Genomic DNA, 22,325 nt, shown 5'->3' with positions numbered 1-22,325 from the left:
GCGCAAATGTTTTTCCAAGCTGTCAAGTAGATCGGAGTTTACCCCTGTCCACCAGAAGTTTCTGATAATAGAGTTAATTTTTTGTAGGAACTTTTTTGAGAAAATAATGTTAGACATATAATAGACAGTGATTAAAAAAATATTGATTTTATGAGTTCTAGCCGAGCACCATGGGAAAGAAAACTTGCCTTATAAGTAGAAAGCAGATATCGAAGAGGGATGTCGTTGCTCTTCCGTGGAGTTCGCACTCCATTCCGACGGTTCGCGCGTTGATCGATGCGGTTGCAACTGCGACAGTTCCCCTTCCCGGCAACTACACCGTCGTTGCGCACCAATAATAGCTCCGTCGCGAGGTAGGCGGCGGTTGGACATCGTTCGTGTTTCAATGACGCGCCAGGCTCGCCACTCCCCGCCTCGCTTCTCGCTCTGTCCAGCGCGCCCGAAACGTCCCCTGTGGAGTGGGGACAGGCTCGAGACGTTGGACAACGTATTGGGCCGCGTCAGGCGGAAGGAGGCTATGGGGCGCGTGACAGGAACCGAAAAAATGTCCGGCGCGTCCAAAAGACCATTGGGGGACGCTTTGGAGGACGCGACTGGAGATGCTCTAAGAATTCCTCCATGGGCCAGCTCATTTATCAGTTCTCTATTTTTATTTCGTACCGTTATGGATACTTGGATTGTACTGTTCTGTTTGTTCTGTTGGTTGAAGTGTTTTCAAAATACAATTTTTTGAACAAATTCATAATGTAAAAAAACCCGTTATATTCAATTTCTAACAAATTCAAAATTTGAACAAAATTCAAAATCCAAACAAATTTGAATGTTTTCAGAACATTTTTCAAATCTAAATAGATTTGAGTATGAACATTTTGCAAATCTAGATTTTTTTAAATTTAAATTTTCAAAAATCTGTATTTTGAAAATCTAAACATTTTAAACAAAATCAAAAACAAAAAACGGAAGAAACAAACGAAACAGAAACCCGACCAAACCAAACAAAATCGGACCAAACCGGAGAAAAAACTGTACCCACGAAAACAACACGTCGCCGATTTTGGTCTGTTCGTTGGCATCGAACGGCAGCATGTCCAACCCATGAAAATGGACCGCACAGTCGGCCCAAAGCCCAATCCAACGAAGGGAGAGGAAAGCAACGCTCTAGCTGAGAGGAAAAAAATATCTCCCTTCTAGAATTCCCCTTCACTTGCTGGCACCCTCGCCGACACCCCTAGCTCCACAATGGCGGGCGGCTCGATTCCGCTCTCAACCAGCGCCCGTGCCGACCTTCTCGCCGCGGTCAACCTCTCGCTGCCACTGCCTGGCGCACGCCGACGGCATCCTCAAAACAGGAGCAGCAGCGCGTGCCGTCTGGTCGCCGCGGTCGACCTCTCGTTGTCGTGAGTATATAGAACTACTACTTTTCGCGTAAAATTTCGAAAAACTACGAGTTTACGTTTTTATGCAAAAAAAAAGCTACCATAAATCGTTCCAGTTGTTTCAAATAGCACTGATTTGAAACTGACTGTGAATTGACACGATTTCTGACAAAAATGGCCCACTATCAGCGGTGACGTGGCAAAAATTATCTCAGCTAGAGTGGGTCCCACGTGTCAGCACAATTTATAAAATCAAAACAAATAAATAAAAAGAGGAAAATGAAATTTGCAAATTAAAAAACGACGTTGCTTGAGCGGGCGGCAACCCCATTGCCCCGGGCGGACGGCGCCTCCGCCCAGTCGCCCCCCGCGGCGGCGTAGGGCCGGAACGCTGTTGACCTGCTCGGCGCCCACGGCGGCGCCGCCACCTCCTTCCCCCTCCCAAACTCCTCCATCCGCTCCCCGCAACCACCTCCTAGCAGGCAGGCGCAGGCGCCCGCGGAGATCAAGTGTCGTACAGCAACGACAACATGTCAGCCCAACCCGCACCAGCCCAGGCTCCTGTTGGGATCACGGCGGCGCCTCCGGCGGGGAGGGGCAGCGGCGGCGGACTAAGCGGCCGCCGTCGGAGTCAAGCTGCATCCTATGCGGCGGCCATCGCGCAATGCTACTCCGACCCGCGGCCCCGCCGATCCGATCTCCCCGGCCCCCCGCCTCCTCCCACCGCTCTGGGCTCCCCCGGGCGGAGCCAGCAGCTCGGGGCCGGGCGGAATTGGGCGGGTAGGGTTCTGGGCGGAGGGCGACGGGCTGCTGGCGCTCGCCGTGCTTGGGGCGGCCGCGCCAGCGAGCTGGAGGCAGCGGAGCAGCGGGGAATTTGGCGAGTCCCAATCCCCTCCTCTCCATCTTTCGTCTCCTTTCTTCCTTCCCTTGCTCGTCTCCGTCACCTCTGGGTTTTTTCTTTCCAGCTCCAGCCATGGGGCAGTGGTGGCCGCGACGGGTACGACATGGCACAGGTGCACGGCGGCGCGGCGTCGGCCATGTCGGGCCAGCGCAGCGAGCATGGGTCCGCCTGGATGAAGGTCAATGGGGGCTTTTTTCCATTTTTAAATATATCAATTTTAGTTTTCCATTTAGCTGACACGTGGGACCCACTTTAGCTGAGATAATTTTTGCCACGTCACCGCTGACAGTGGGCTATTTTTGTCAAAAATCGTGTCAATTCACAGTCAGTTTCGAATCAGTGCTATTTGAAACAACTGAAACGATTTGTGGTAGTTTTTTGCGATTAAAACGTAAACTCGTAGTTTTTCGAAATTTTGCCCGAAAAGTAGTAGTTCTATGGTATATACTCCGTTGTCGCCGCGTTGCCGCACGCCGGCCGCATCCTCCAAGAGGAGGAGCAGGAGCGTGTCGGGCTGGTCGCCACGCTCAACCTCAGCCGTAGCACGCCGGCCGCGTCGTCCAAGCGGAAGAGCAGGAGCGGACATGTCGTCGCGCTCATCCTCTCGTTGTCGCCGCCCTGATGCACGCCGGCTGCGTCGTCCAAGAGCAGGAGCAGGAGCGCCCGGCCTGGTTGCCTACTCAACCTCAGCTGGCGCACAGAGGCCGCGTCCTCCAAGCGGAGGAGCAGAAGCTAGTGTGTCGTCTCCGTGCTCATCCTGTGTAAGAAAGAAGTACGTTTTCTACGTGTATTCCCTGCATTCAGTCGGCAGTCTAGTGTTTGCTCAATTGTTATTAATAAATTGGTGTTCACCTATTGCTCCAATAGACTTTATGCTAGTGCAAATAGAACGAAAGTTCATACATCTGTGGAAATATGAACTGAGCTGAACTAAATGCAACCCGTTGCTGCTAACTGAATTTGAACAAAATGCTATCCATAACAGTATTTGAACAGACTAGCACCCACATCTGAATGCAAATCGTTGGTGCTAAGTGCTAACTAAATTTCAACAAAAACTGAAGTAAATGGTATCTATTGCCCACAACTGAACTGAATGGCACTAGGACTAAACTAAATGGCAACTATTGCCCATTACCGAAGAACTGATTGGCATTCAAAAACAGAAATATGTTACCATAGCCTAGTAAAAACGTCATCTGTGATCGGTCCCTATAAATTACCTGAGAATTTAGTAAGAATTTTAAACAATTATAATCTGTAAAGCTGTAAGCTAACTATACAAACAAGATTACCGTTAAGAGTTGAGTGAAGCTAATATTGCCATCGCAAACTTTAGATTCATTCTCTTTGCCTGTACAAACACTATCATTTGCAACTTGTGCACTATCACCACGTGCCTCTTCCTGAACCTTTTGTATCTTGTAATGAAATCAAATTGTACAATTATGAAAATTGATGGACATATTGATAGGATTGAAAACATAATTTTTATCGAGCAACATACCTCTTCCCTGAACTGTGATGTAGTTTGGTTTTGTCTCTTTTTTCTAATCTTGTGCTTCTTATCTAGCCAACTTCTTCTTTGTTTTGACGTTTTTGTTTCGACCTCCTTTTTCTTTAGGCGTGCATTGGTCAACAAATCATTTGGTGGGCTAGCATTAGTTGGACTTGTACCTGGAAACCGTGGTGTGCCTGTACATGCATTGATTTTTTCTTCAATTTGCTTACCAAGGATGTCTAGTGTCATATCTACCAACACGACACACTCTGGAAAGTTGGATGCTCGGTCTGCCAAATTGTGAAATTTACGGGACATATATCTGTAGCTAAGCATGGCATCCATATTTGGATTTTCTATTATGTTTCTCCCCTCTTCGTCTTGTACAGTTTCACTCCGAGCTTCCCGTGTCCATCGCTTTAACACATGATGTGGTGGTAGTGATTTGATTTTCATTAAATCAAGAACTTTAGAGCATGACCACATAATATACCAATTTTATCAAATTGCCGGCAGCTGCACACAACTATTTGTTTCGAAGGATCACCAATAACTTTATACTCCTCCTCAAAGGTAAAATCTCCAACTAGATATTCATTACACCCATCCATTGTCTTGGTGCAAGCTGACAATGATCTTTCATATTCACCTTGAAAAGCTTCAAATATACCAGGTGTATACAACTTGCTAGCCTGCACCAACATAGGTGGTGGTCTCCTCATACATAGTTTAGGCAACTTTTTCCTTGATTCAAATTCTGAATGCAATTCGTTATTCCTTTTTCCTTGTACCACCCTTTCAAAATGCTTAAAGAACCGAATGATATCAAAATCTGATTTGAAATGGATTTTCAAGTCATTGTTCAAACTCATTGTGTACTTCTCATTCCTAATGTGAAGACATCCTTCATATAACATTCAACCCATTTTTCTTTTAGCTTATATATGCTATCTGTAATGTCCCAGGTTTAGAGACGATCAAGGGGTAGATTTTAGAAAGGGATGTGCATTGCATTGCAAATTCTCGGGAAATTTCGCGCTTTTAAACAAAAACTGCATCGAAGGGGGACAAGTTTCTCTCTCGACACCTTATAGGGTTAGGGTTTCGAGAGTGCGACAAACCTGTTCCTTATTCAACTAAACTAGGGTTTTGAGAAGAGAGGGGAGAGTTTGCATCACAAACTTAAGTTGCAAGATTGAATTCCAAATTAAGTTGTATGATTGAATTCAATCCAAGTTTGAATTTGAATTTCAAATTCAAACATCAAATGAATATCACATTATTCAAACTTGAGATAATTTAATAAACAATTAGCCTTAATCAAGAATTATAAATCACACAACAATAAAGTAAAGCTCATTAAGGAAAACTTGAGCTTTATTAATAATCACACAAGATACATTGTCACTTACAATATTCAAAATTGGAACAAATGAATATTACAACATATTACAAGAATTGGACAAAATGGAAAATGAAAAGAAAAGAAAAGTACAAGTTAATGTTCTATCCTAACACTACAACCTAGTCTTCATTTAGCCTTGTACTTGATGATCTCCCTGATTCTTGGAGCATCAGGTTGATCCCTGCAAATAACAAAACATAAAGCATATTATGCCAAGTGGCATTGCCACTTGGCAGGTTAGCAAGGAAATAGTGAACTAGAGAGGATATTATCAAGTTCAGCCAGGGAACCACACAGGCAGCTCACCAGGCTATGTGCATGCACAACAGCACACACAAGCCAGGGGAGTCACCAAAATGGTGCCAGGCTCAGCTGTCGACCAGGAGAGCAAAGAGAGGATGATATAAAACCTTTTTCCATCCAAACCCTAAACATTCCATCGACACAAGCTCCTGGGTAAGTTCACCAAGAACAGCAAGAACACTTAGAACCGGAAGAACAACAAGCCACCAGAAACCATCCAGGGACAGATTCATCAAGAACTGTCAGCTGTGAGCAAGTACCAGATGGAGTAAAGCACCACAAGCTTGCAAGGAGGAGCAGGGCAAGCAAACCAAGCATCACAGAAGCAATCCTCTACACCAACACCTATTTCTAGGAGCTGGAGTGAGGTATACTACACAAGAGCCTGAGCAAGATCATATCTTGCTCATACTTAAGCATGCTTGCATCACAGGAGCACAGCAGGGTAGGAAAACCCTGGATGTATCATCATTTGGTTACTAAACCAATTGGTGCCAGCAAGTATAAACAAGGCTAGAAGGAAACTAAACCAGGGAACACTGGTTGTGACAACACAGTGTCAAAACCAGAGAAATCCAGCATGGATTTACTCCTTGTAGCCATTCAAATTTACAAAGCACCTATTAGCCTAGCTAAACCATCAGATGGACAGGCAACATGTGCCTATCCTGTTTATCAACATCTAGGCTACTGGAAATTCACTAACTGACTAGCCAGTAAGCATCTATCCATCACAGAAAGCCACCAAATAGGGGAGCTACCCTAGGGCAGCATATGAATACTGCCAGGGACACCTCAAACCCTAGATCAGCCAAACCAACAAGCCAAATACAAATATCATCACCCTGATTGGGTTCAAAGAAGGGCTAGGGTTCCCAACCACTGTGGGCATCCATCTAGCCTAATCCAACCAATTGTGATGATCATCACTGTACAGTTCACATCAATTATCCACTCCATCAATTAAAACAACATAGATAATTGATATCAACAAGCAAACCTTGAAATAAACATTTGCTAATGATCCAGAGGATCACTGCAAGTGTCAGCTGATGCTTGAGCAAGCACTAGCACTGATCTGTGCCACACACATACACATAGATAGGTAACAGCAATGCACAGGCACAGGTAAGCAAGCCAATTACCAGCTGCTGATGATCACATGATCATCAGAGCTTGCCATAGCATGCTAGGGCATGCTAGAGCATCACTAAGCAACAGAGCATGGACCAGATATTAAATTGGCCACAGATAATCAACAAGTGTTTCACAGATAACCAATTGGCTAATCAAATGATTGTATCCAGAAGCACATCCAAGGCTGGATGAACCACTGGATCAAGATAAATAAGTAAAGCACTTGGTGCTCATCACTGAATCATACAGATAAACCAGCAGTAATGCTCAATCAAGCATACACATGAAATTAAGCACAAGAGACAGCATACCATTACCCTGGAACTTGCAAATTGCAAGGAATACACATGGTAATCAAGCCAGGGCAGCCAAATTGAATACACATGAATGTCTAGCAAGAACAAGAACTCAGAACAGAGGCACAGAGATGAATTCGAGCCAAAAAATGCAAGATTAAACAAGCATGTGGCTCGGAACATGCATGTAAATGTGCACAACCAAGATAGCAAGAATTAAGCATAGCTAGTGGGCGTAATAGAGCAAAGCACCGTAGCAAGAATTCATGGCAAAGCAGTACGCAGCCACACAAACAAAGACAAAGAACTAGCACGGCTGTAACCTCTACGAGGACAAGCAGGCCATGGTCAAACTAGGCGAAGAAGAGGTGAGGAAGAAGAAGAAGAAGAAGAGAAGGAGAAGAACTCACCAGGGAGGAGGTGGCCGACACGGGCATGGCGGCCAAGGCGGCGCGCGCCGGAGCACGGCAAAGACCGAGCCTGGCCAAGCCAAGCCTCGGCGACCACCACCGCACCTAGCGCTACACCACGCGCAGGGGAGGCGCCTGGATGAAGGGCCACAGCCTCTCCAACGCGCGGCGGCGGCGGACGCCAACGGCCTGGCGCACTGGAGCGACGATGGCGAGCGAACGGCGACGCCCGCGACAGATCGGCGCGGACCATCTGGTTCGCCGTCGAACGGCGACCCAGATCCACAGCACCTCGTCGCCGGCGACGGCCTGGGGCGGCGGGGATAAATCGGCGACGGCGGAGGCGACTCTGGTCGCCAGAGCGAGAGAGAGAGATTAGGGTTTCGCGTGCGAGGAGAGGGGAGCGCGTCTGAGTCCGACCGAGCCGGTTGGAGCGGCTCGGGTTTGACTCAACCCTTTGGGCCACCTGACAGGTGGGGCCCAAGGGTATTTTAGGTATTTCATAATTCATATATATGTTGAAACTTTGAAATTTAATAAGAAATGCTTAGAAGCTCAAAAAAATAAATTAAAAATGTGAAAATGGATCAGCATAAAATTCTCTATTTGAATAAAATACCAAACAAAAATTTTGAAGACAATTAAGAATAAATCCTACTTTGATGATTTAAATAAGAATTTAAATTACACATATTATTTTCTAAAAATGAAAATAAGTCCATTAATGCATTTGGATTTTAAAAACAGTTTGACAATATTTCAAGGTTGTATTTACCCTAAATTAAGTATCTCCAAGATGTTCTTAGTATTTAACCTCTCACATGAAATTACAACGACATCGGAAGGGGGGAACAAACCCTAAAATTGGAATCATGCATAATTGCTTCTTTAACCATTGCCCTTATCGGACAATGATGCTATTTTTCAGAGACAGAGGACAAGGGTCAGTCCACACCATCCAACTGCAAAACTTTGCAGTGTTCAGGCAAGTTCATCACTTGCTCATGTCATTTGATTATTTCTATCAAATTACTTGCAAAGTATTATGGTTATCACTATCACATAAAAACCAAAACTAATATTTTCATAACTATGAATATGACTATGTGGTGGGCAATGGAACCATGGATTGTGTTGATATGGTGGAGGTTCCATTGCACGGGCTTATATCCATCTAGGATTAAACAACAAATGTCGCCAGTGATTCTTGTGCCGTAATACCCGTGTTAACCATAAGATCCGGAGTGGGACGGAGTAGTCAAAAGTGTTTCCACCTCTCGTTCATCAACGGATGCTCATTACCGGGTGCTCATGATCTTGCGAGACTTGATGCAGGGGTGGGAACCCGTAGAAGTCCCAACGGTAATGAGGTCTATGATGGGTTGCATCTGCCGGCGTAGGAATGTATGGTAGAGCCCTGCATTGACGTCGTGGTCGGAGTCCACCTTGAAATCTATGGGAATAATGGGGCCGGCGTGGACCCAGGGTCGGAGTATGCAACAAAGGGTGGGTGTTCGAGGTAGCGGAGGAACATGATTGGCTAGACCTTATACCGGGCCTCACACCGAAGGAAGTGTGGATGGGAAAGCTGCCCGGTTGGCACCAAGGTTAAGATCTCTTATGGGTAAAGCAACACACCTCTGCAGAGTGTAAAGAACTGTGACCTGTCACTCCCTGTTCCGGGATGAGGAACTGCGAACGCGGCCGGAAAGGAGCTCCATGAAGTTCTAGTAAACCGGTGAAGACTGACGGACATAGCTCTTTGGAATAAAAGCAATCTCTTGAAGAAATGTTTATCAAAACCTGCATTGGTATTAAACTTTCTGGTTTAATATCGTAGCTAGAGCATTAAACACCTCTTATCTATAATGAACTTGTTGAGTACGCTCGTACTCATACCACTCTTAAATCCCATGCTTAGATTGTCTGAATCATCTAGAGGAGGACTACGACAACAATGAAGGAGCCGAGATCATCGGCTATGAAGAACCAGACCTCTCTGGAGGTATCGAAGGCGTAGACTACCTCATCGTCTACGGATCCGGGGAGGCTTCCGGAGGAGATCAAGCCTGAACATCTCGAGTAGTAGTAGTGGCCGAGCAGCCCGAACTCTTAGTATTTAGCTGCTCGAGGAAATAAATGTATAACTTAATGAGACTCTTATATTGTATGCTAAGTTGGGTTCGCCTCGAACCCAGGAGTATTCCTCTTAGGACCCAAGAGGAGCTCCGAGACGACATGTGTATGATATTTGTAATAATAAATGAATGAGTTATGGACCTGCTATGTTCTGTTGTACTACTCTGAGGGATGTAATATTTGCGGAATGGTACTTCGTGAATGTTATATCAACGACTGGCATACTACAACATGCAGTGGTATGCAGGGTCACCACAGTTGGTATCAGAGCAAAAGCTTTGACCTTAGGTTGGAACCTAGTAAATGGGACCAAACGTTAGGAGTCAAATAGGATTAGTAAAGAATTCTCTAAAAATATGGTGTATATTCAATTGAGAATACAACAATCATATCTTTTAGTGCGATAATTCTTTATTATCTCTATTATGATGCATTATTACTAATCTCATAATCTTTCTATTTCTACAGCCAACATGGCAAGTTCACGTCCCGGACGAAACGTGAAAGTGATGGATTCCACACTGAGTGAATACGAAGGAGGACTTGCAGATATTCTACGAGCCATGTTACTTGAATTTGGGTGTGATCCCCAGATCCAAGTAAAGAAATACATGTACTATGATGGTACTGTATTGGCCAAGTGTAGAGTAGGACTGCGACTTCCCGAATCTTTGGGAATGAGCGTAGTAATGCCAGCAGGGGAAGCCAGAACTATCAATACAGCCTACCACATAGCCATTATGAGAGCCATCACAGATATTCGGGAGCATAAGACGAAAGAGCTTATGGGTTCCGAATTTACCCACATTCCTCATAATCAGGAGGAAGAAGATCCCATGCTTAACCACTACAAATATGCAAAACGCAAACCAATAGCAGCTGCAAAATACATGGACAATAGCCGCAACTTTATATCATTGATCTTTCAGTTGAACCATCATCTGACGGGAGCAATTGATACGATGCTAGAGGAGTTTACTGAACCCAAGGAGGAGATTAGGGGGAAAGAACCTATGGAGAATGTGGTGCACACACCAGTTTACTCAGCTGGTGACTACATTAGTATTGATCCTCTTGAGCGTGAAACTACACCTGTTACACCTGGGAACTATCTGGGAAGTTCCTATGGGGGATATGAGGGCGGAGAGGAATCCGGAAACAATCAGTGTTCCGAGACTCCAATAGAAAATTCTACGGGTTGGCGTTGGGGATCTGATACTGGAACTCATAGTACTTCAGTGTATTATGACGGAGAGATGAATGATGACGCCACAACCCAGAACCAGAGTCATCCTAGTAATGAAGGAGTTGATGGGGGGTATCCGACACAGGTTGAGTCGGGTACGAGTGTTGGAAACACCTATGGTGGAGCTACCGGGGAGTACACCCGATGGGTGGACTATGATGGACTTAACGATCAGTTTGTGAACACTGACTTCTCCCTAGGATCATCATCTGATTCGGACTACCAGCCAACGGGGAGACCTTATGTTCCAGGGTCTATCAGGAGGACGACACGTTCGACCGGATGGACGCCTGGGATGTACCGGGAGTGAAGATCGACTAGAGTCCACCAAGGGAGGCGAGACTACAATACACAAGTACCACGTGTATTGTAGTGTGTAATATATGTATAAATTTGTACATATACTTTAATAAGTGAGTTTGCATACTCACATCGACTTGAGTATTGTAATAAGACCACTTAAGTATGTATATACATGGTATATGTTTTGTATGATTTGGATTTGCTTCTTGATTTCCATTGCGTGACTAGTTCTGTGCACAAAGTTGAGCTCAGAAAACTTGCGCATGGAGTAATTATGAGTATCATCTTGTGTTGCAGAACTAGGGGGTTATGTCGGGAGCGTTAGGAGAGGAGACCGAAGCGCAGCGCATGGAGCGTGAAGCAAAACAAAAGGAAGAGGCTGAGGGAGCAGCCAGAGATCAGTTTCCACCACCACCACCCATGACGCAACAGAATTTTGTCCAGTACATGTAGCTGGTGGAGGAAAGACAACGTGTAACGTTGGAGCAGCAGAACAAATTCTTCCAAGAATTGCTGCAACAGAACCGGGTAGAGAGACCCGAGAATCCGGGAGTCACCTTAGCAGAATTCCAGAACACCAAGCCTATATCTTTCGCATACGCGCCCGAGCCAATGGACACGGAAGATTGGCTTATGGATACTGAGCGAAAGCTCAATACCGTTGGATGTAACGACCAAGAGAAGGTTCGTTATGCTACCCATCTGCTGTGTGGACCTGCCGCATCATGGTGGGACAATATCGTAGCCGTTTATCCGGCTGGAAAGGTATTTACATGGGAGGAGTTCGCAAGGAAGTTCAGGGAATCCAATGTCCCTGAAAGTATTGTGGAACTGAAGCGTCGAGAATTCGAAAGTCTCGAGCAGAAGGACAAGGCCATCCTGACTTATGTCAGGGAATTCTCAAAACTGTCCCGGTATGCGGTTGAAGAAGTCAACACCGAGGACAAGAAGAAGAAAAGGTTTCTGAGGGGGTTAAGTCCCCAGTTCAAGGTTCAGCTCCGTATGATGAGAGCGACGGAGTTTCAAGAGTTGGTGGATGCTGCCATCACTCTGGAAGATGATTTCAGACAACTGCACGATGAAAAGAGGAAGAAGGCCAAGTTTGAGCCTAAGAGGTTTGTTAGTAGCAAGCCCAATACCAGCTTGAGTTTCAAGCCAAGATACAACAACAACAACAACAACAATAACAACAACAACTACTACGGTAGCAGGAAGAACCAAGCATTCCAGACTGCAAATAAGACTGTATGCCGTAGCTGTGGAGGTACGGGGCATTTCTCCAAGGACTGTAAGAAGCCCAGGATCATTTGCTTCGGGTGCCGTGAGGAAGGACACATGCTTAGGGATTGCCCTAAGAATAAGAATAAAGGAGGTCAATCTGGAGGGGGAGCAAGCCGAGGAGGAAATAACGGAGGGAACTGGAAGAATAAGAAGCCCTTCGGCAAGCTGAACTGCACCAGTCTGGAGGAGGTGGTCAACTCCGATCAGGCGGTGATAGGTACGCTCCAGATACTCACTCATCCTGGCAAAGTACTTTTTGATACTGGTGCAACTACATCATTCATTTCTCAACAATTCATCATCAAACATGGGATTAGTTGCACTAAGTTAGATACACCCATAACCATACTTTCATGGGGAACGATAGTAGTAACCCATACCAAACAAAAACAAGTCATCATGATCAATAAGTGCGCGTTTGACGCGGACCTGTTCATTTTACCGATGAAGGACATTGATGTCATTCTTGGTATGAACTGGTTGGAAGCTAATGGAGCATTGATCGACTGTGTGAACAAGACGGTATCTTTGAAAAGCCCCGATGGAAGTAGAATGATTTACCAAGGTGACAAACATACACAGATTGAAGTGGAGCTACAGCTGAATAGCATGAAGGAAGTGAAATTGGAAGATATACTTGTAGTGAATGAATTCCAGGATGTGTTTCCTGCGGAATTACCGGGTATGCCACCAGATAGGGAGATAGAATTCACTATCGACCTAATTCCAGGAACAGCTCCGATTGCTAAGGCACCATATAAGATGGGGCCCAAGGAGTTGAAAGAACTTAAGGAGCAATTGTATGACTTAGAACAAAAAGGATTCATACAAGAGAGTGTTTCACCATGGGGATCACCTGTGATCTTCGTGGATAAAAGGGATGGAGGAAGAAGGATGTGCGGAGATTACATGAATCTGAATAACATCACGATCAAGAACAAGTATCCACTTCCAAGAATACAAGATCTTTTCGATCAAGTAAGAGGCGCAGGAGTCTTTTCCAAAATTGATCTAAGATCCGGTTATCACCAGATAAAGATCAAGAAGGAAGACGTTCCGAAAACTGCCTTTGTCTCAAGGTATGGACATCATGAATACCTTGTAGTACCTTTTGGATTAACCAATGCCCCAGCAATATTCATGAATCTCATGAATAAGATTTTCATGCCATATCTAGACAAGTTTGTCATCGTATTTATTGATGATATCTTGATCTATTCCAAAGACAAAGCTGAACATGCTGAACATCTGAGGCTAGTGTTGCAAACACTAAGGGAACATCAACTCTATGCCAAATTTAGTAAGTGTGAATTTTGGCTAGATCAAGTGGAATTTCTTGGTCATGTCATTAGCAAAGATGGAATCGCTGTTAACCCGAGCAAGGTAGCAGCAGTTCTAGAATGGGAAGCACCCAAGACTGTCAAGGAAATCCGAGGATTCCTAGGAATGGCAAGATATTATCGGAGATTCATTGAAGGATTCTTTAAGATAGCAGGACCTATGACGAAACTGTTAAGAAAGAATACACCATTCGTGTGGTCCGAGGAGTGTGAGAAGAGTTTTCAAACTCTGAAAGAGAAACTCACCACAGCACCGGTGTTAGCAGTGCCGGAAGTTGGCAAGGATTACACCGTGTACTGTGACGCATCCAAGCACGGATTGGGTTGCGTACTCATGCAAGATCGGAAAGTGATATCTTATGGATCGAGGCAACTCAGAACTCATGAAGTAAACTATCCAACACATGACTTGGAATTAGCAGCAGTCGTATTTGCACTCAAAACTTGGAGACATTTTCTCTATGGAGCCAAGTGTGAGCTCTATACGGATCATAAGAGTCTCAAATACTTCTTCACTCAGAAGGAACTCAACATGAGACAGAAAAGATGGCTTGAACTGATCAAGGATTATGATTTGACCATCAATTACACTCCAGGGAAGGCCAATGTTGTCGCAGATGCCTTGAGCAGGAAGAGCACCGGCGGAGTGGAACAAGAAATCTCACCGGAGTTGAGGAAGGAAATAAGTCAAGCCCAAATACAACTTTGGGAGAAGGAAGCCCATGAAGGATTATCGGCGTTGCAAGTAGCCGATGAATTAAATGTTAACCTGAAGAATGAGATAATGATGGGTCAGCTGGATGATCCATTCATCGTTGAGGAGATGAGAAGAATAGATGAGGGAAGACCATCAGAATTTCACCGCGGAGAATCTGGATCATTATGGTTCCAGAAGAGAATTTGTGTTCCGGATATTACTGAAATCAAGGAAGTAATACTCCGGGAAGCCCATCAAACACCATACTCCATTCATCCAGGAAGTACAAAGATGTACATGGATCTAAAGGAGTTATTCTGGTGGAATAATATGAAGAGAGAAATAGCACAATATGTGGCGGAATGCCATACCTGCCAGAGAGTGAAGGCTGAACACCAGAGTCCGGCAGGAAAGTTACAACCTTTACCTATTCCAGAATGGAAATGGGAGGAAATAGGGATGGATTTCATAACCGGACTACCCATGACTAATAAAAAGAAGGACATGATATGGGTAATCGTGGACCGGTTGACGAAGAGCGCACACTTCTTAGCGGTAAATCAGCAGGACAAAGGGGAGAAACTCATCGATCTTTACATCAAAGAGATCGTGAGTAAGCATGGAGTGCCTAAGAAGATCGTGTCGGATCGAGGATCCGTGTTCACATCAGCATTCTGGAAGCAACTACACGAAGCTTTAGGATCCAAGTTGGATTATAGTACCGCTTATCATCCCCAGACAGGTGGACAAACCGAGAGAACCAACCAGATCTTAGAGGATATGCTTAGGGCTTGTGCCCTAGACTTCGGAGGATCATGGGAGGAGCACTTACCACTAGCAGAGTTTTCATACAATAATAGCTATCAAAGCAGCATTAAGATGGCACCGTTTGAAGCTTTGTATGGAAGAAAGTGTAGGTCACCAATATGTTGGTATGAAGCCGGAGCAAGTAAAGAGTTTAACCCTGATTATATCAAGGAAAAGCAACAGATCATTGACATCATCAGAGATAGGCTCAAGATAGCCCAGAGCCGACAGAAGAGTTATGCCGATCAAAAGAGAAGAACATGGGAGCCACGAGTTGGAGACATGGTATACCTTAAGGTGAGCCCGATGAAAGGACTTCAAAGGTTTGGAGTGAAAGGAAAGCTAAGCCCTAGGTACATCGGACCTTTCAAAATTTTAAGTCAAAACCGAGGGTTAGCCTTCGAATTGGAACTACCGGGAAGGTTATCCCAGGTTCACAATGTATTTCATGTGTCGCAACTCAGAAAATGTTTGAAGACCCCAGATGAACCAGTATCACATGAAGAGCTTGAGTTGCAACCAGATTTGACATACATCGAGAAGCCAGCCAAGATTCTCGAGGAAAACTGGAAACAACTCAGGAATCGAGCGATAAAGTACTGCAAGATACAATGGAAGCACCATCCCGAGAGGGAAGCTACCTGGGAAAAGGAGGAAGACCTGAGGAAAACATACCCCAAACTCTTCAGGTATTACAACCACAACTTCGGGACGAAGTTTTCTTTAAGGGGGAAAGGCTGTAATGTCCCAGGTTTAGAGACGATCGAGGGGTAGATTTTAGAAAGGGATGTGCATTGCATTGCAAATTCTGGGGAAATTTCGCGCTTTTAAACAAAAACTGCATCGAAGGGGGACAAGTTTCTCTCTCGACACCTTACAGGGTTAGGGTTTCGAGAGTAAGACAAACCTGTTCCTTATTCAACTAAACTAGGGTTTTGAGAAGAGAGGGGAGAGTTTGCATCACAAACTTAAGTTGCAAGATTGAATTCCAAATTAAGTTGTATGATTGAATTCAGTCCAAGTTTGAATTTGAATTTCAAATTCAAACATCAAATGAATATCACATTATTCAAACTTGAGATAATTTAATAAACAATTAGCCTTAATCAAGAATTATAAATCACACAACAATAAAGTAAAGCTCATTAAGGAAAACTTGAGCTTTATTAATAATCACACAAGATACATTGTCACTTACAATATTCAAAATTGGAACAAATGAATATTACAACATATTACAAGAATTGGATAAAATGGAAAATGAAAAGAAAAGAAAAGTACAAGTTAATGTTCTATCCTAACACTACAACCTAGTCTTCATTTAGCCTTGTACTTGATGATCTCCCTGATTCTTGGAGCATCAGGTTGATCCCTGCAAATAACAAAACATAAAGCATATTATGCCAAGTGGCATTGCCACTTGGCAGGTTAGCAAGGAAATAGTGAACTAGAGAGGATATTATCAAGTTCAGCCGAGCTGATCCACCAAATGGACCAAGTCCCAACAGGGAACCACACAGGCAGCTCACCAGGCTATGTGCATGCACAACAGCACACACAAGCCAGGGGAGTCACCAAAATGGTGCCAGGCTCAGCTGTCGACCACGAGAGCAAAGAGAGGATGATATAAAACCTTTTCCATCCAAACCCTAAACATTCCATCGACAAAAGCTCCTGGGTAAGTTCACCAAGAACAGCAAGAACACTTAGAACCGGAAGAACAACAAGCCACCAGAAACCATCCAGGGACAGATTCATCAAGAACTCACACCGTGAGCAAGTACCAGATGGAGTAAAGCACCACAAGCTTGCAAGGAGGAGCAGGGCAAGCAAACCAAGCATCACAGAAGCAATCCTCTACACCAACACCTATTTCTAGGAGCTAGAGTGAGGTATACTACACAAGAGCCTGAGCAAGATCATATCTTGCTCATACTTAAGCATGCTTGCATCACAGGAGCACAGAAGGGTAGGAAAACCCTGGATGTATCATCATTTGGTTACTAAACCAATTGGTGCCAGCAAGTATAAACAATGCTAGAAGGAAACTAAACCAGGGAACACTGGTTGTGACAACACAGTGTCAAAACCAGAGAAATCCAGCATGGATTTACTCCTTGTAGCCATTCAAATTTACAAAGCACCTATTAGCCTAGCTAAACCATCAGATGGACAGGCAACATGTGCCTATCCTGTTTATCAACATCTAGGCTACTGGAAATTCACTAAGTGACTAGCCAGTAAGCATCTATCCATCACAGAAAGCCACCAAATAGGGGAGCTACCCTAGGGCAGCATATGAATACTGCCAGGGACACCTCAAACCCTAGATCAGCCAAACCAACAAGCCAAATACAAATATCATCACCCTGATTGGGTTCAAAGAAGGGCTAGGGTTCCCAACCACTGTGGGCATCCATCTAGCCTAATCCAACCAATTGTGATGATCATCACTGTACAGTTCACATCAATTATCCACTCCATCAATTAAAACAACATAGATAATTGATATCAACAAGCAAACCTTGAAATAAACATTTGCTAATGATCCAGAGGATCACTGCAAGTGTCAGCTGATGCTTGAGCAAGCACTAGCACTGATCTGTGCCACACACATACACATAGATAGGTAACAGCAATGCACAGGCACAGGTAAGCAAGCCAATTACCAGCTGCTGATGATCACATGATCATCAGAGCTTGCCATAGCATGCTAGGGCATGCTAGAGCATCACTAAGCAACAGAGCATGGACCAGATATTAAATTGGCCACAGATAATCAACAAGTGTTTCACAGATAACCAATTGGCTAATCAAATGATTGTATCCAGAAGCACATCCAAGGCTGGATGAACCACTGGATCAAGATAAATAAGTAAAGCACTTGGTGCTCATCACTGAATCATACAGATAAACCAGCAGTAATGCTCAATCAAGCATACACATGAAATTGAGCACAAGAGACAGCATACCATTACCCTGGAACTTGCAAATTGCAAGGAATACACATGGTAATCAAGCCAGGGCAGCCAAATTGAATACACATGAATGTCTAGCAAGAACAGTAACTAGAACAGAGGCACAGAGATGAATTCGAGCCAAAAATGCAAGATTAAACAAGCATGTGGCTCTGGAACATGCACAGAAATGTGCACAACCAAGATAGCAAGAATTAAGCATAGCTAGTGGGCAGAATAGAGCAGCACCGTAGCAAGAATTCATGGCAGTAGCACAGCAGCCACACAAACAGCACAGCAACTAGCACGGCCAGAACCTCTACGAGGACAAGCAGGCCATGGTCAAACTAGGCGAAGAAGAGGTGAGGAAGAAGAAGAAGAAGAAGAGAAGGAGAAGAACTCACCAGGGAGGAGGTGGCCGACACGGGCATGGCGGCCAAGGCGGCGCGCGCCGGAGCACGGCAGCACCAGGCCTGGCCAAGCCAAGCCTGGCGACCACCACCGCACCTAGCGCTGCACCACGCGCAGGGGAGGCGCCTGGATGAAGGGCCACAGCCTCTCCAACGCGCGGCGGCGGCGGACGCCAACGGCCTGGCGCACTGGAGCGACGATGGCGAGCGAACGGCGACGCCCGCGACAGATCGGCGCGGACCATCTGGTTCACCGTCGAACGGCGACCCAGATCCGCAGCACCTCGTCGCCGGCGACGGCCTGGGGCGGCGGGGATAAATCGGCGACGGCGGAGGCGACTCTGGTCGCCAGAGCGAGAGAGAGAGATTAGGGTTTCGCGTGCGAGGAGAGGGGAGCGCGTCTGAGTCCGACCGAGCCGGTTGGAGCGGCTCGGGTTTGACTCAACCCTTTGGGCCACCTGACAGGTGGGGCCCAAGGGTATTTTAGGTATTTCATAATTCATATATATGCTGAAACATTGAAATTTAATAAGAAATACTTAGAAGCTCAAAAAAATAAATTAAAAATGTGAAAATGGATCAGCATAAAATTCTCTATTTGAATAAAATACCAAACAGAATTTTTGAAGACAACTAAGAATAAATCCTACTTTGATGATTTAAATAAGAATTTAAATTACACATATTATTTTCTAAAAATGAAAATAAGTCCATTAATGCATTTGGATTTTAAAAACACTTTGACAATATTTCAAGGTTGTATTTACCCTAAATTAAGTATCTCCAAGATGTTCTTAGTATTTAACCTCTCACATGAAATTACAACGACATCGGAAGGGGGGAACAAACCCTAAAATTGGAATCATGCATAATTGCTTCTTTAACCATTGCCCTTATCGGACAATGATGCTATTTTTCAGAGACAGAGGACAAGGGTCAGTCCACACCATCCAACTGCAAAACTTTGCAGTGTTCAGGCAAGTTCATCACTTGCTCATGTCATTTGAGTATTTCTATCAAATTACTTGCAAAGTATTATGGTTATCACTATCACATAAAAACCAAAACCACTATTTTCATAACTATGAATATGACTATGTGGTGGGCAATGGAACCATGGATTGTGTTGATATGGTGGAGGTTCCATTGCACGGGCTTATATCCATCTAGGATTAAACAACAAATGTCGCCAGTGATTCTTGTGCCGTAATACCCGTGTTAACCATAAGATCCGGAGTGGGACGGAGTAGTCAAAAGTGTTTCCACCTCTCGTTCATCAACAGATGCTCATTACCGGGTGCTCATGATCTTGCGAGACTTGATGCAGGGGTGGGAACCCGTAGAAGTCCCAACGGTAATGAGGTCTATGATGGGTTGCATCTGCCGGCGTAGGAATGTATGGTAGAGCCCTGCATTGACGTCGTGGTCGGAGTCCACCCTGAAATCTATGGGAATAATGGGGCCGGCGTGGACCCAGGGTCGGAGTATGCAACAAAGGGTGGGTGTTCGAGGTAGCGGAGGAACATGATTGGCTAGACCTTATACCGGGCCTCACACCGAAGGAAGTGTGGACGGGAAAGCTGCCCGGTTGGCACCAAGGTTAAGATCTCTTATGGGTAAAGCAACACACCTCTGCAGAGTGTAAAGAACTGTGACCTGTCACTCCCTGTTCCGGGATGAGGAACTGCGAACGCGGCCGGAAAGGAGCTCCATGAAGTTCTAGTAAACCGGTGAAGACTGACGGACATAGCTCTTTGGAATAAAAGCAATCTCTTGAAGAAATGTTTATCAAAACCTGCATTGGTATTAGACTTTCTGGTTTAATATCGTAGCTAGAGCATTAAACACCTCTTATCTATAATGAACTTGTTGAGTACGCTCGTACTCATACCACTCCTAAATCCCATGCTTAGATTGTCTGAATCATCTGGAGGAGGACTACGACAACAATGAAGGAGCCGAGATCATCGGCTATGAAGAACCAGACCTCTCTGGAGGTATCGAAGGCGTAGACTACCTCATCGTCTACGGATCCGGGGAGGCTTCCGGAGGAGATCAAGCCTGAACATCTCGAGTAGTAGTAGTGGCCGAGCAGCCCGAACTCTTAGTATTTAGCTGCTCGAGGAAATAAATGTATAACTTAATGAGACTCTTATATTGTAAGTTAAGTTGGGTTCGCCTCGAACCCAGGAGTATTCCTCTTAGGACCCAAGAGGAGCTCCAAGACGACATGTGTATGATATTTGTAATAATAAATGAATGAGTTATGGACCTGCTATGTTCTGTTGTACTACTCTGAGGGATGTAATATTTGCGGAATGGTACTTCGTGAATGTTATATCAACGACTGGCATACTACAACATGCAGTGGTATGCAGGGTCACCACACTATCCAACCAAATCTGCTTGCTCACCTTTTTCCTTATGAGGTCAAACTTTTGTTCAAATTCCTCCGTGTCTTCGTACTCAAACATGTACGCGCTAAAATCTGATAGAATACTCGTTTCTTCATTCTCCTCTATTTTGTTGTACTTATTTTTCTCTTTCTCTTTCTCTTTCTCTTTCATCTTCTCCTTTTTCTTGTCCTTTTTCTTCTCTTCATCCTTCTCTTCGTGTAGATGTTTGGCAGCATTTTGCATAATATGAAAAGTGCATAATCCATGCCACATTTCCGCAAACACTTCCCCAACTGCCTTTCCCATTGTAGCATCTTGATCCATATAGAATGTATTTGGCGCCTTTCCTTTATGAGCATCTAGAAAGGCCTCGAACAACCACTTGAAGCATGCAAAGGTTTCATCATACATGAGAGCAGCACCAAAAACCACAGTTTCTCTAAAGTGATTGAATCCGACAAAAACACCAAAAAGGCCTGCTCTCCTTGTTTGTTCCAACAGTAGTGTCAAAACTAACAACATCACCAAAATGTGCATAGTCCATGATCATTTTAGCAACAACCCAAAATATATTTGCTATTGTTCTTCACAATCCATTTGCAATGCATATTGGAATGATGGGTTTTCAACAATCTTGTCTTGAAAATACTTAAGCATGCTACCAGCTTGGCCATATGCCATTTCTCATTGGCTCTTAGTCCGCAAATAATTCTTGTGATCACGGAGGGTATAGCTAAGACTGGGTCGTCCACCAACTTGGCGACTTGCCAACTCATGTGCTGCTTTTGGCCTAATACCTGAATCGTCTGCCATTCCAATTTCAAAAGGTTGTAACTCCGAAATTTTCCTTTGTGACACCATTAGGTGTAAAGTTTCTGGCAAGTGTAGTGTGTTATTGTGTTCCAAAGCTAGCTCAGACACTTTGAGGTTTTCCTTCGTTCGGTCCATTTTAACATTCATGTGGACTTGACAATTGGTTCTAATTTCAGCTCGAGGGAGCTTAGTTAATAATCTCTCTTGTCTTCTGATCGAAGACCCTCATTTGCACAAACAAATTTACATGATGTAATCATCGGATGACCTTTTGTCTGTATACCTTTTCTTGACCTCGAAGCCTTTCTGCCCGCTGTAGCTCAACCAAAACGCCCAAGCCTCATCTGAATTTCTAAACTTCATGCCCATATGAGGTACCAAACTAGGCAGTACAACTCTGCAATGTAAAAAAACAAAACAAGTATTACTTAGGGGTATGAAAAACTACAGCGGCGCTTACTATAGTATGTGACATCTCATTGCAAAGTACTTGTGATAATTGAATTACCGATTGAATTCCGAACCATGAGCTGATGTGTTTATCTCTTGTGCCATATCTGTTTCTTTCTCAGTTTCTTCTTCCATTGGCAAATATGATGCTTGATGA

At 44.5% G+C, this 22,325-nt stretch overlaps 1 pseudogene; it reads right to left on the bottom strand.

The window, feature by feature from the left end:
• Window positions 1–2,712: 2,712 nt before the first annotated feature.
• LOC139833700 (protein FAR1-RELATED SEQUENCE 5-like) lies at window positions 2,713–22,081 on the bottom strand (annotated as a pseudogene).
• Between the last annotated feature and the right edge of the window lie 244 nt (window positions 22,082–22,325).

Source organism: Lolium perenne, chromosome 7 (assembly GCF_019359855.2).
Source record: "Lolium perenne isolate Kyuss_39 chromosome 7, Kyuss_2.0, whole genome shotgun sequence".
Lineage (NCBI taxonomy): Eukaryota > Viridiplantae > Streptophyta > Magnoliopsida > Poales > Poaceae > Lolium > Lolium perenne.
Note: the sequence above shows the minus strand (reverse complement) of the source record. Positions and strands in the feature narration are given on the sequence as shown.